At 39.9% G+C, this 12,994-nt stretch overlaps 1 protein-coding gene across 3 annotated transcripts in view; it reads left to right on the forward strand.

Annotated features, from left to right (window-relative positions):
• NELL1 (neural EGFL like 1) overlaps positions 1–12,994 on the forward strand; it is an 896,605-nt gene that overhangs the window by 361,126 nt on the left and 522,485 nt on the right. The gene's annotated exons all lie outside the window — the stretch shown is intronic.

The following is a 12,994-nucleotide window of genomic DNA, read 5'->3' on the forward strand; positions in this document are numbered from 1 at the left end:
GGAGAGAGAATCACAGATTCTGTGTTGTCAGTGCGTTGCACCCAACGTGGGGCTCAATCTCATGAACTGTGAGATCATGACCTGAGCCAAAACCAAGATGCTTAACTGACTGAGCCACCCAGGCACTGCTGCAAATTTTATTTTTAAGAACTTATCTTTTAGGATATGACGAGGCATAAGTATGTCAATATATGGATATTCTACCTGTTGTTTTTTTTTTTTAATTTTTTTTTAATTTTTTTTTCAACGTTTTTTATTTATTTTTGGGACAGAGAGAGACAGAGCATGAACGGGGGAGGGGCAGAGAGAGAGGGAGACACAGAATCGGAAACAGGCTCCAGGCTCCGAGCCATCAGCCCAGAGCCTGACACGGGGCTCGAACTCACGGACCGCGAGATCGTGACCTGGCTGAAGTCGGACGCTTAACCGACTGCGCCACCCAGGCGCACTCTACCTGTTGTTTAAGATAAAGATTGAAACAAAAAAATTTCTAGTAATAGTGCAGTATAAAAAAATCCTTGTATTATTCTGTGTACAAAAAGAAAGCTACAAATGAGGTGTTAAATGAAATCCCTCTTTTGAAAATTATGTCAATATTGGGAAATTTCATAACCAAATTTATAGATTATGAATGATTTCTAAATTTTTATTGATTTACATTTCTTTTTCCATAATGATGAAAAATTGTTTTTATAATCTGGGAGAAGTTTAGTACTTGAATTATTTTCAAAGACTTAAAAGGTTTAAGAAAGTATAATTATTTTTTTAATGCCTTCCCTTAAATTCGGAGGCTTTGTTGATTAAAACCTGTGTCAGTTGTTTGCTTTCTTTCAGTCAAAGGAGATTAAGGTTGAGCTCAAAATCTAAGCTATAGAAGATCTCGGAGTATAAGCAGTGTTATTGTGTACAAGACCAAGTCCTCTCTCTCTCTCTTTTATTTTTTATTTTTTTAATGTTTATTTTTGAGAGAGACAGAGTGTGAGCGGGGAAGGGGCAGAGAGAGGGGGAGACACAGAATCTGAAGCAGGCTCCAATCCAGGCTCTGAGCCATCAGCACAGAGCCCAATGCGAGGCTCAAACTTGTGAACCTCGAGATCGTGACCTCAGCCAAGGTTGGACGCTTAACCGACTGAGCCATACAGGGGTCCCACCAAGTTCTCTCTTTAAGGAGACTTTATCACATACCAGTAGGCATAGCTCCCATGAGATATAGCTGGCAAAGTTATAGATAGAGGGGTGGGTGTGTGGCCATGGGTCTGTGGGTGTCATGTGAAGCAGGTTTGTACAAGGTTTTCAATGGTTTAGGCTTAGAGACCCAGAAGTTCATTATTAAAATTTGCTAAAAACAGAAATCAAACACAATTTAATTTACTTCATCTAGAAATGTATTATCTTTATATGTTTGTATCTTCTAGTGTAATAAAATAGTTTGGGTCTGGCAGTCATCTTCTGAAATGAAAACATGATTTAATGAAATGGCATTTTCCAAGCTTTAAGTGAAGCAAATGTTTGGATTAGCGTGTTTAAATTAAATTGTTGTTTCTCTTGCTTTTATTAGCAAGCACACTCTGTCATTTCTTGTTTTGCTGCACTGTGTGTTGAGGTTTGTTTTGGAAGCAGGGTGGTAGACTTCTTAACGTTTTCTCCTGCTTTCATGTTGACACATAGGCCACTAGTTGCTGGAACCCTAATGGTGATATTTGTGTTTATCCTGCACTAACTAGTAAAGCAAGGTGATGTCCCAGATGGTAATATGAGCTTTATTTATTTTTTTTATCCACAGTACCAAGTGCATTTCCTGTTGGTTTTCGGGGAGATGTAATTAACTCAGATGTAGCAGTGGATTATTTGTATACATACGGCTTTAAAAGCTTTAGAACATCTTATGGAAATGTGACATCTGGTTTTAATGTGAGTGCTTGGTCTTGCGTGCAAGCTTCAGAGGGTCTCTGAGCTATGGGGGCTTTGAAAAGAAGGACCAGTACAACCTAATTTCTTTCTTCCCACCCTTTCACTATTGTGGCATCTCTTTGGTTTTGTGACGGGTTCCAGAATGAGATTCATGATTTCTCTGCAAGGAGAAAATTAAATTCCATTGAATATGGACTACAGCCAGCTTCGAAGGGCAATTGTCAGACAATCCCCATTTTATCTGGTCTCCTCTGGGTGACTCCTGTTGGCCCTTGCATCCCCAGCACCTAATGCTTTACAAAGCACAGGATGAATTGTGAAATCCTGTTTGTTTTTCAGGGTTCAGCCTATATGGTACCCTTCTCTGTAGTAGAACAAAAATTTCCCTCATCTGTGTTCTGGTAATATTCTACATATACCTCTTTTTATGTGCTTTTCACTTTGGGTGGCAGCTCATTTTTCTTTACTCCCCATCTCCACATATATTTTCTGAGTTTCTGAGCTTAAGGGCACGGACCAAATGTTATTCAAAATTTTACCTTCAGTGCCTAACCCATAGTCTAAAAATACTCAGTGAATATTTGCTACTTCTGTTGAGTAGAACTGTGGCGGGGGAGGGGACTTCTCAGTGTACTTTGGGTCCTGCATTCTGGACCTTTCCAGAATTCCTCCAATGGCACCTCTCATCTTCACACCTGCCCACCATAGAAATAGTGCCTATTCCGTGTTTTAGTCCTAATGATACCAACGGGCATCCCAACAAGGAATTCTTAATGATTCTGATGTAATATTTTATTTCACCACATAGATCAAAAATGAGTATTTTACCAACTCAGAGAAATGACGAGCTTTTTGCTTTCTGATATGCACCAGGGTCTAAAAATGATTAACATAACATGGCTGGCTTCTCATACTCTCGGAGACAGTTGTCCTCTGTTCTTTACCCTGTGAGACCCACGGCAGCAGGAGGATGAATAAATAGGTCTTCTTTCCACTTGTGCTTCTACCATGGCTCCCCCTGGAATTAAGTGCAGCAGCTAATTGCTGGATCAGGGGTTGGATCTATGTTTCTAAATTAAAAAAAAAAAATGGTTTATCTTCTGACATCTTCAAGAGTTTACCTGCATGGGCCGAGCAGGCCAGCCATTCCAAACAGTGTTTTATGCTAGTAAACCACATAGGGTCAGGCACATTCACTAGGTGAATTGGACCTTAGTGTCGTTCTTCTGCTGCTGCTCCTGTGAAGGCCTTCGCATCACCATTCATTTCCTTGAGTCATCTCCATACCTCACTTAGTACAGCTGTGGCACTGGACTCATACAGCTCTAGATTTGAATCCTGATTCGCCTTCTTCATAGCTGTGGATTTTTGAGCAAATCACTTAATGTTTCTGAATCTCAGTTTTCCTTTCTGTGATGGTTAATTTATGTGTCATCTTCACTGGGCTAATGGATGTCCAGAGAGTTGGTCAAACAGTTTTTCTGGGTGTGTTTGTGAAGGTATTGGAATCAGGAGGTGAGTAACAATGACCACCCCCACCGATGTGGGTGAGCATTATCCAATCTGTTGAGGGCTGGAACAGAACACGAAGGTAGAGGAAGGATGAATTCTCTGTCCATTCTTGAGCTGGGATGTGTATCTTCTGCTGTTTAGACAGATTCTTGGGCCTTCAGGCCCCAGGACTTAGGCCAGTGGTCCCCTGGTTCTTTGGCTTTCAGCCATTGACCAGGAATTACACTGTTGGCTCCCCTGCTTCTCTGACTTGCAGGGCTCAGACTGACATACACCGCTGGCTTTCCCGTCTCTCTAGCTTGCAGTTGGCAGACTGTGGGACTCCTCAGCCTTAACAATAGTGTGAGCCATTTCCTCTGATAAATCTCTTCTTCTGTCTATTTTACTGGCTCTGTTTCTCTGGAGAAACCTGGCTAATACACCTTTTGCATAATGGAAATGATAGTATTTATCTCCTAGATATTTATGAGGATTAAATTATATAAGGTTAAAACCTTGGAAATTAAAAGCACTGAAAACTATTAGCTGTCATTCTTAATAACTTAGATTATTTAATTTCTTATGAATTTGTGGTTTGGTAACACCATCATCATGGTGGGGGTGGTCTTTGCATTTATATTTGTTTTAATACAATGTCTCAACCTAACCCTTGCTATACTTGCTCACATCTGGTCAAATATTATTGATTTCAGAATCCAATTATGTAACAAATAATGGACCTGAAGGTAGAGAAGACTAAAGTACAAAAGAAGAAAATTCTTGAATTATCTAGGACCATTTCTGATGTCTCTACTGAAAGTGGTTCAGTTTGTAGACCTCCTATCTTTTTTATACCTACAGAGACTTTGGCATCACAAAGTCTTATAACCAACCTGACACTACTGACTGACTTGTTGGTTCCTCCTCCTATGTGCATAAATCACTGATTTAAACTCTGGTGGTACAACACTTAACAAGACAGAAAAGGTCTTTGCTCTCCTGTAAAGTCTAGTGGAGACAGATAGTGAGCAAATGAATTCATGAAGGTGTGTATGTGTGTAAATATTTCAAGTCATGAAAAGACACTAACAAGATGAACCAGAGTAATGAGAGATAAGTGACTGTGATGAAATTGGGAGTAAGATAAACTTTAGCAAGAAGATCAGGGAAGGTTTCGTGGAGGAATTGGTGTTTTAATTGAGCTTTGAAGTGTACACAGCAGTTGGCCAGGGGAAGAGTGGTTACGTTGTAGGACTTAGTTGGAAAGTTAGACTTGAGGATCAGAGATTTGGTTTCCAAATCCCATTCTTTCTGGCTGGCCTTGGACAAGGTATTTAACCTTGCTACACCTTAGTGTATTTATTAGAAAAAGAGGTTTGCTCTAAAGATTAAAAGAAATATAATTGTTAAATTGGTCTGGTGCCCTGCTCAGGAAATGTTAAGTGTCATTGACATTTGCAAAGACTTTACAGTCAGAGAAAAGGAGACAGTCTCTGTACTCCTGATTTGGCAGTGGACAGTAGAGAAGCAAAGTTGTTTTTTGTTTTGTTTTGTTTTGTTTTGTTTTGTTTTGTTTTGTTTTGTTTTTACCTCCCTTCTGGAAAGATGGAGGTAATGGGATTTCTGCCACTTCCCCACTTATCCCTGCATTTTGACAGGTCAGTGTCCGTGGCATTCATGGGGTCATGTTCCTCTAAAAGCAGCGAAATCTGTTCCCTGTTCTGCAGATTTGGGCCCTGTTCTTTTGAATTGGCCAACACCACCCTCACATCCCTCCCTAGCTTCTAGCCTTAGGCTCTTTATTGAAGAAAGTATGTTAGGCAGGACCTGCCTCAGAGCAGCCGTTCTATGATTTTTCTCCTTGTTAATGCTTTGTCTATTCTTTTCAAGGCATTTTCTGATGTCTAGAGCTAAGGTGTTCCGTGTGGTAGCTATCAGCCACATGTAGCTACTGATAGTGCTTGCAATATGATTAGTTCACTTTGAGATTGCTAACCTGTGAAATTCACAGCAGATTTTGAATTAGTGTGGAAGAGTAAAACATCTCAGTAATTTTTATGTTGATTATATTTTGGATAAAATGAATTAAATAAAATAATTAAAATTAATTGTACCCTTTTAGTTTTTAAAAAGTGGTTACCAAAAAATAAAAATTACATAGGATTTGAGGCTCACATATATTTCCCTTGGATGGTGCTGGTCTAGGATTATGAGAAGACTAGGAGCTTCCCTTTCACCCTTAGATCTAAGCTTCAATCCAGTTTTTTATAAATCCACACATTTGATTCCTTTTGGCTAATGCTCCTTCTCTGTTTTATGAAGCCAGTGAAAAAACAAATGGTAGAAAGAATAAACTTTAGGCCATTCGTGTCCAGTATATTTGAGGGACTATCTTCCTACATCAACAAGTGTACTGTGATTCAGTTTTCGCACTACCCACTTGGAGTCAGCCGACCCTACAAGTTAAAGGGTACGATGCACAACACAATGCCCCACTTCATACTAACTGGCTACAAATATGGGGGTTTTCCTGGCCTTCCTCAGGTCCCATAATTCACGAAGGCAAGTCACAGTGTTCAGAAACATTCTGTAATTATGCTGTAGTTTTATTATAAAGGATGCAAATCAGAAATAGCCAAATGAAGGGATGTGGAGGGTGAGGTCTGGGAGGGTCCCAAACACAGTGCTTCTCTGCCACTTTCCAAAGGAGTCAGACTGTGTCACTGTCCTAGCACATCAGTATGTTCACCAACCAGGAAGGTCCATTGAGCTTTGGTGTCTAGAATTTTTAATGGGATTTTATTATGTAGGTATGATTGAATTATTTGCTATAGGATTGAAGTCCGTCTACAGCCCCCCTTTCCTCCCTGGAGGTCAGTACAGCTCAGGGTTCCAATTCTCTTTGGTCTTTCTAGTGACCAGCACCCATTGTGAAGTTACCTAGGGACCCACCAAGAGTGAGCATAAACTTAGCTGTGATACAGGCTTATAAATAACAAAGACACTTTTACTTGGGAAACTCCGAGTTTTAGAAGCTCCATGTTGGGAACCTAAGACAAGGACTAGACAAATTCTTTGTTATATAGCAGACTTGAAAAGGCCAGTGTGTTAGGGATTTTTCTTGTTTCTTGAGATAGGCCTGGATTGCAATGTATTTTCCTCTCAGGACTGCCTTTGCTGCATCCCAAAGCATTTGGATTGTTGTATTTTCATTTTCATTTTTTTTCCATATATTTTTAAAATTTCTTCTCTAATTGCCTGGTTGACCCATTCCTCATCAGGGAAATACAAATAAAAACCACATTGAGATATCCCCTCACGCCAGTCAGAGTGGCTAAAATGAACAAATCAGGAGACTGTAGATGCTGGCGAGGATGTGGAGAAACGGGAACCCTCTTGCACTGTTGGGGGAAGTGCAAACTGGTGCAGCTGCTCTGGAAAACAGTGTGGAGGTTCCTCAAAAAATTAAAAATAGATCTACCCTATGACCCAGCAATAGCACTGCTAGGAATTTACCCAAGGCATACAGAGTGCTGATGCATAGGGGCACTTGTACCCCAATGTTTATAGCAGCACTTTAAACAATAGCCAATTATGGAAAAATCCTAAATGTCCATCAGCTGATGAATGGATAAAGAAGTTATGGCTTATATATACAATGGAATACTATTTGGCAATGAGAAAGAATGAAGTATGGCCTTTTGGAGCAATGTGGATGGAACTGGAGAGTGTTATGCTAAGTGAAATAAGCCACACAGAGAAAGACATACCATATGTTTTCACTCTTATGTGGATCCTGAGAAACTTAACAGAAGACCATGGGGGAGGGGGAGGGGGAAAAAGTTACAGAGAGGGAAGGAGGCAAACCATAAGAGACTTAAAAACTGAGAATAAACTGAGGGTTGATGGGGGGTGGGAGGGAGGGGGAAGGGGGTGATGGGCATCGAGGATGGCACCTGTTGGGATGAGCACTGGGTATTAGTTGGAAACCAATTTGACGATAAATTGTGCATTAAAAAAAAAAAAGGCCAGTGTCGGAAGAGCAAAGAGATGGATTCATCATTCAACTAACGTATATAGGGTTTCCAGGCATTGTTCTAGAAACTTGAAATACAGGATCAACATTGAACATTCCTGCCTTCTTGGAACCTACATTCTAGCAGGGGGAGACAGACAACAAGTTTAAAACCCTAATAAATAGATCAACTGAAGAGTATATTAGCAAGTGGTGCAATGGGAGAAAGCAGAAGTACAACAGGGATTTCCAGGGCTTTTGGGGTGAGAATGGCAATGATGGATTGTAATTTGTAATATGTGCTCAAGTTAGGTCTTGTAAGAGAGTGATATTGAAGCCAAGACTTGGAGGGAGGTGGGGAGGTGGTGGTTAGCTCTCCAGAAATCTGGAGGAAGAATGTTCCAGACCAAGGGAACAGCTAATGTAAAGGCCCTGAATGCAGAAATGTTCCTGGTGTGGTCAGGAAAGTGTGAGAGGGACAGTGTGAACAGAGCAGCAAGAGCCAGCCAAGATAGGAGAGGAGAAAAGTAGAGGCAGCGAGGGGCTGGATCATGTAGGGCCTCATGGACTGTTGTACATTCTCTGGATTCTATTTTGAATGACCTCTCTCATTGGAGAATTTTGAGCAGAGGAACAGCATAAACTAACTTACTTTTAAATAGATTCACTTAGGCTTTTTGCTAAAAGTTGACTGTAGTGAGCAAGAATAGAGGAAGGGAGACCTGCTTTGAGGCCATTGTCATTTATCCAGGCGGGAGATAATGGTAGGGCAGAATAAGGTGACAGCAGAGGAAGTGATGGAAATGGGCAGATTCAGGTAGGATTCATAGGATTTCCTCAAAAATTGGGGGGGGGGGGAACTGGGTGGCCTAAGATGAGACAGATGGGGAACTGGGTATATCATGTACCATGGTAAGGAGTTCAGATTTTATTTTAAGTGCATCGAGAAGCCAGTTAAGAGTGTAAGCAGACGAGTTCTCTGATTATGTTAATATTTTACAAACCTTATTCTCCAGGATATGGGGGAGAAGGAGGAAAGGGGAAAGGAGTGGAGGATGCTGGGGGCAGGGAGTAGCATTTAAACTCCTAATAGGTGTTAACCCCTGCTAATCTAGGGGACCCAACTCACTTCACATTAAACATGTTAAAACACACCCCCATCATCTATTAAATAGCAGTTTTTGCTGTAAAAAAATTAAAGGAGTTTAGTAAATTTGCTTTTGAAATCGTTTGGCCTGAGTGACACATTCGATTCATGAGTGGCTGATTTCTCAGCGATCCTCATGCATACTTGTGGTAATTAAGAAAATCTAACCTACAAATTGTTTTTAGCTGTTAAGATATTATACAAATGCAGAATTTAACCAGCCAGCTCATGTACTTGGTATAATGGTACTTTTTGTAGACAAATCAACTCATCAATGATTGTGTAGTTTTCTTTGTTTTTTTTTTTTTTTTCCTTTAAGCATGTACTTTTTTTTTCTACCCCCCCCCCCCCCAGGACTGAGAGATTTTTATAGGTTCCTAAAAAGCTTATCGACTCATAAGCCTAATGGATTAAATGACCCTGGATGCCAGGAGAATAGTTAGGAAGCTGTTTTATTTGAGGGAAACTTTTAAAAGTGTCTGGTTCCCACTGGCTTGATGAAGACAGGATTTTAGGGGAGTCCAAGGGTATAGGGTGGCCTGGTCTTTGTTTTATAATTTCTAAATTTCTTTTTTCAGAAGTCACCTTGTGTCCTTTGGACACACTGATCTTGGATTTGCTAGAATGAGTTGGTGGTTTTACTACTTGACTCAATTTGCTCTAATATGATCTGTTCATTTCACTGTGGAGGTATTTTCTGTCCTGATTCAGTGAGGATGCCTAGAGAATCATTAAGGGGCTTAAAAAAATACAGAACATTGATTTTGTTTTTACCATCCTTGATAATGGATTACCTTTTCATTTTTTCCTGGTAGCCTGGCATTGGATTGCATGTATTGAATTAAAAAAGAAACCTAGTCTTAGCTATATTCTATAGGGTAGATGTTAACTGTGGAGTAGATAATTCTAAAGGGATTCTGCTTGTTTTAACTCTGAATTCACTCGAAGTTATTATAAAACAGGGCAAAAGGTTTTGCAGTGAATCTCAGAAGAAATGTTTTTTTCCCCATTAATTTGAATAAGTGCTTGAGTGATTAAATGTTCTGATATTCTGTGTGCTACAGGAGAAAGAGAAAATATCAGTTTGAAAAAATCAAACTAGTAGTCTTTAAAAATCACATATCTTTCCCTTATTATCAGAATGCTCTGGCTAGGACCATTTATAAACACTTGTCCCTTTGTAAGGGAACTCGTTCATGTCTGCCCTAGGTATCTTTAATTCAGTTATAATTTTGGGTATTACAATTTATCTGATTTGTAGCCTATTTCGTGAGTGGGATTCCTAGTTCTACTTTTAAATGAATATAGTTCATCAAATTTGATTGTTCTTTTGTGCTCATTTGCTCTGGAGCCCTTGCTGGTAGTGAAACAAAAAGCTTTTCCACCTGGATATCTGAATGACAAATGACGCCCTTTTCCCCTTGGCCTTAGTTGGAGCTGCCAGTCTCTTCATTCAAGACATTATTTCTCGCAGTTCTCAGTACACGGTTTCGTCACTGTGACAGAAACCCTTAACAGGCATCCCTGGGATGACATTCCTGGGCATCATCGGATCGCTTCACATTTTGCATTGACAGGTGTGCACGACAAGTGTTTTACTTTCTTGTACTATTATCAATGGAGCCACTAACATGATTTCTTTTTTGCTTTGTTTTTTTAATATGCCACAAAAAGGTACAACATGAACTAGTAGAAGAAAAACAGGTTGTGAATTTAGAATTTTCAGTCAGCAGGTTTTCCGTACTTTGGGTACTTGGGGCAAGTTAATTTACTTCTCTTGATGTTTATCAGCTTACCGATCTGTAAAATGACCGTTGGTGTCATTTAGTCATTCAGTGTGCATTTATTGGGAATGCCTATGTGCCAGGCAATGTTTTAGGCACTGGGTACTTAGTCCCGAATAAGAAAGTTCCAGCCCTCTTGGAACTTAGCTTTTATCAAGGCTTGAGTGAGATAGGGCATGAAGCTGTCTGACACATATTAGTCCCTAAATACAATGCCACTGCTTTGACCTTCCCTACTTCCACAGGAAGGGATTAAGTTAGAGTGAAGGTTTAATTTTTTTGTTTATACATATACATATACATATACATATACATATACATATACATATACATATACATATACCTAATATATTTTATTTATTTTTTGAGAGAGAGAGAGAGCAAATGGGGGAGGGAGGGAGCGGGGAGCAGAGGGAGAGAATACGAAGTCCATATCCAGCATGGAACCAGATGCGGGGCTCAATCTCACGACCATTAAGAGAGAAATCTCAGGTCATGATCTGAAATCAAGAGTCGAATGCTCAATTGGCTGAACCACCTAGGCACCCCTTGTTTTTAATTTTTTTTTATTGTTTTGTTTTTGTTGGTTTCAAATCTGAAAGGGGAAGTTGTGGTGAAGTCATAGTTTTTAAACATGAGAGTCGCTAACAAGTACAAACAGAATGCAGATGATCAAGGGAGGTTTGTGGACAGCACATTAAGTCAGATGTCCTAGATTCTGACTGCATGTGAGAGTTGAAACCTTCCAAATATGTAGACATATTTTCAGAAAGTCTTGCATTTTAAAGTAGTGTTCAATCTCCCTGGCCCAGCCTGGAATGAAACACTGTGTCTAATTGGAGTAAGGCTTGCTCTGCTGAGACCCTCCAGGTACTGGGAGGAAGACAGTTCATAATGCCCAGAGAAGCATCTTCAGGAATGTCTTTGACCAAGGGAAAAAGTGAAAAGTTTCACAGAGAGGAGGTTCTCTCTCCATTGAGAAAAAAACACATTAACAAAGGAGTCTGGAAATGAACTAGAGGCAAATGCAAAATGCTTGGGGGAGCATTGGCTTGGTATGTACCATGAATAAGATGTATTTTAGTATAGTCTATGTTCTTTTCCTTCCAAATTTGTTGCTTTCCTTGTGTTAAGTCTTGCCCATAGAGGGTAATATGCTCAATCTGGTGTTGGGTGGACTTTGGGTGTTTCCTAGATACTTCACCAGGACAAATGTAAGTCCTTTTGTAGAAGGAGCTCTGATTATAGAACAGAGTAATGGTGTGAACAGTGGTTGACATTTCTAGAGAGCCTACTGTGTGGTATGTTCTGTTTCAGATGTTTTACGTGTATTACTGCAATTAATCTTTACAATAAATATTCTCTCCTTTTAGAAATAGAAAATTTAATTGGCCCAAGGCCATTTCATTAATAAATAAAGTCAGAATTTAAAGCAGGACCATCTGAGTCTAGAGTATACTCTTAGTGAGATAAGTGGTGGACAATTCTGTAAGGATTAGATTCCACTGTCTGGCCTGGAATGAGTATAGAAATTGAATAGTAGCTTGTTGTATGGGGCTTACTCATTCTCTCCTCACTCCTCTTTGCCTTTCAGCACACACATACATGCAGAAGTATGCATATATTCAAACATGTGTGTTTTCCAGAGCATTGATTATTCATCAGCAGAAAATAAATGGGTGTAGCCAATGGGTGGGGCTGTGGAGAGGATGCAATCAGTATCTTTAGTTTGAAGATTTGAAAGAAGAAAACACAAGGCCAGTCTGCTGGTAATATAGTCTGTTGTTGACCAACAGGTTCAGGAGTCCAAATACTTGGAGTAGTTGTGCAATTTGGCTGGACATGAATTGAATAACTCAATCTTGGGACTATTGATTGTGTAGGACTGCCTTCTGAATACCTTAAGTTTGCCTGAAGGAAAATCCCCAATGTCTCATAAATTGCTTAATGTTTATTAAATGAGAATTTTAGGACCGCGTGAGCCCCTGAACTCAGGCAGTGGCAGAGGGGACAGATTAGCTCTAAACTCCTGTGGGTACAGGTAGGCATGCGTTCCTGTGGAATCTGAAGAGTCTTGATTCCTACAGAACAGAACCAGACCCTGCCTTTCATTCAGAATTTTCTTTCTTCTGGTAACGCTCCATTTGGCTCTTATCATTTGGAATTGAAAGCAGTGAATATCTGTGTCCCCTTGGCAAGAATAGAAGGCCTTAGTTCTGGAGACAGATGGATTTGTTTTTTAAGCTCTTTGAGTATTTTTTTTTTTCTTGCATGGAAGATTATTATACAGTATACTTTCCATTTGCGGTGAGAGCTTCTAGAAGTTGTCAGCACTAAACGAACTCAAGAAGTGGAACCTTGAGAGTATTATTGCTGGCACATAGCTTGATGATACTATTCTGGGAGGGTGGGGGCCAGAGTGGAATCAAGGTGAAGAAGATCTGCATATTTAGCTCAGGAAGCCCCAGTCTTTTGTGAAGTTGTGTAACCTGATATTATTCGTGTAGGCCTGTTCTTCCACACCATGGTTGTAGTGGCATACATTTATTATTTCGTGTTTTAAAATTAGATTGATTTTTGATTTACAGTATTATTTGGAGCTTCTTAGATTCTTTCTTGAGCTGACTGTGATACAGTAGACTGGGA

The sequence above is a fragment of the Lynx rufus genome, unplaced genomic scaffold (genome assembly GCF_022079265.1).
Source record: "Lynx rufus isolate CCGP_SWC_20201006 ecotype Redwood Valley unplaced genomic scaffold, mLynRuf1.p SCAF_9, whole genome shotgun sequence".
Lineage (NCBI taxonomy): Eukaryota > Metazoa > Chordata > Mammalia > Carnivora > Felidae > Lynx > Lynx rufus.